Raw genomic sequence first — 2,649 nt, 5'->3', positions numbered from 1 at the left:
TAAAACATGGTTTCTTAATCCGGGGCAAGTTCCAGTCATCACCCTGGATCAACCTTTGTTTGCATTGGCAAGAGCCATTCAGTGGAAGTGGCCAGCTGAATATGGAAAAGACAAGTTCGGTGGACTCCATTTGGAGATGGCGATGTGGAGCACCGTTGCTGATCTCCTTGACTATAGCGGCTGGACCACAACTCTTACAGAAGCAGAGGTGGCTTCTTCTGGCATTGCACAAGGCTCCCAGAAAGCATCTCATCTTATGAGAACCAGTTAAATGCTGTGGTTAATATTTCTATTTTTTACACTTGATAATGTTCCTAGGGTTCCTAATGTTCCTATATTATTCATACAAGATTCATTTCACTTCAGACATGCTCACCCTGCATAGCCTGAAGCAAGAAATGTTCCTGGCCTCCGCCAGTGATGGAGCCTCGCTTGCTGAGTTGGAGAACACCACGAGTCAGAGAAGTCCGACATTTCTCTTCTGGGACTTGGTCATGAAATATGAGAGTCTGATTCTCATATTTGTCCGGGCACACAGGGAACTTGATTTCTCTCTGTTTGTGGAGGTGTTAGAGCAACTTGTTCTTTGCCCTTGACCACATGAACTATGCCCGCTGGGTTCCAATTTACATCAGAGTTATGAAATCGCTTCCTGAATCCATCAGACGTGACTTTCAGGAGCATTGTCACTGGGTTCCTTCAAAGACAGGAAACAGATTCTCTTCAGTACCGCTGGACCAAGTTAACAAACAGGAAAATAAGATGGTGAAAGGTTCTCGTGGTGCAGTTGGTCTAACTGAGAATCCTGTAGCCTTCAGATAGCTACAAACAAACAGTATAAAATGGTCCTCTTAAGGCTGGCGTTCTGTTTTGCCCCCCGAAAAAATGTGAAAAGCTATTCACGTTTTCGGGCAATGGCCAATTCCCTGTAGGAACCATGGTAGTTGTATTCATCATTTTGGACTGGACATGTGTTTTGATTTATACAACTACCATGATTCCCTGCAGATTCGTCTGATAGAGAGAATGGGCCATTAGTAATGGGACGATAATAGCGGTAATCAAATATAGAAACTAGCTCTTATACAATTGTGCTTTACAGCAAACCAATGTACGGATTCTAAGCGCAGCTATTGACATGCTCATTGATACTGAGATATATGAAATTAAAGATGCAGACAACTTAAAATACTATTTTTTTCGTATAGACGATGGAAGCTGTCAGCTCCAGAGGTTTCAAGACCAGTTCCTGTCAGATCAGGATCCAGACAACCCAAGCAACTTTCAGAATCACGAGGCAGGCCTAGCAGCTCAGAAAACCTTCCAACGGCAGGTGAAAAACCTCTGTGATGTGGTGAGACGAACTGGAAATCCATTTTTTTTTATATCAGGGACTGTGCAGATACCAGTGTTGAATCAGTCAAGACACTTGACAAACTTGGTAAGGAACAATATCAGAAGTACGTCAAGGTCAATTCACACTCCAATAAAGAAGAATAATCTCCCTCTCTTCATTAAGAATCACAAAAAGGAAACTTGGTTGTAATGTTGTCATCCTCCTTACCGCAGATAACTCCTTTTTGTATTTTTAAGGCGAAAGAAGTAAAGCTCTAGGCTGGAAAGCCCTTTTACACGAGAGCCGTGATTGTCTTTCTAAAAAGGCGACTGTAAGAGAATGCCTGTATGTCGCTAAAAACTAGAGTTTGTTAGTTTTTTAAGGTTGGGGAGGGGTCTTAGCCCTGACCAAAAGGTCTGAGTGATTTGTCCTTCCTGTTAGCGACAATGGGGCCATTTGGGAAAATTTGTGCAAGGTTCGGGTTGTTAGTGATCAAAGACCAGTTCTTCATTAGGATCTCTTTGAGTTTCGGTAGACTTGGGTTGTTGGTGGTGACGAACGGTAGAATGTTTTTGCATGTCATTGGCTTGTATTTCAAAGCGTTATTTCATGATGAGAAGTCGACTTCGGCTTGTATTTTGTTTACAAGCTCTTGTGGGTAGCCGCATTCGAGGAGACGGAATTTAAAATCCTGTTTGTTTGACTCGAATTTCTCTTTAATTGCCTTTGTTCATAACAAGCGCAGTGTCTCTCCTTTAATGAAACCCTTTTTCACGCTGAGGGAGTGGCATGAAGAGAAGTGCGTGTATTGGAACGTTTCTGTAGCTTTGAAATGTGTTTGGACATAGAGTATTTTGCTCGACGCAAAACGTGCTCCTTTGATAGTGCTTAGTTCGTTCTTTTCCTTTGGCTGCTTTTTACAGCTTGCCGCGGGTCTTTTCTGGTCAGTGATCGGTTTGGGGCTGACTGTATTCTCTTTTCTGCTTTCTCTCTCTTTTACTGATCGGGGAACATTTGGCTCAGCTGTTGTTTGAGACTGATCAAACAAGATCACAGTTCTCCAAAGTGATGGAGATATGAGTTCTTCAGTCATGAAGTTCAGTCCTTTCCACCTGCGCTGTCAGACTTTGGAAACCTACGCATTCCAAGTGCTGCGTTGGATCGCTTAAAATGTCTGCAGCCAAATAGCAATGGTAATACCGATCCACCCGCTCAGATTGACTGCCAAGTCTTGGATGGCGCAGTTATAGTCCACTGTCTGCGGACTGTGGAAGCTTCGATGTTTGATGAATATGCTGAGAAGGTATTCATAC

At 43.0% G+C, this 2,649-nt stretch overlaps 1 pseudogene; it reads left to right on the top strand.

The window, feature by feature from the left end:
* Positions 1–368: 368 nt before the first annotated feature.
* Positions 369–2,649, top strand: part of LOC138053602 (uncharacterized) — an 8,451-nt pseudogene continuing 6,170 nt past the window's right edge.

The sequence above is a fragment of the Montipora capricornis genome, chromosome 6 (assembly GCF_036669925.1).
Source record: "Montipora capricornis isolate CH-2021 chromosome 6, ASM3666992v2, whole genome shotgun sequence".
Classification (NCBI taxonomy): Eukaryota; Metazoa; Cnidaria; class Anthozoa; order Scleractinia; family Acroporidae; genus Montipora; species Montipora capricornis.
Note: the sequence above shows the minus strand (reverse complement) of the source record. Positions and strands in the feature narration are given on the sequence as shown.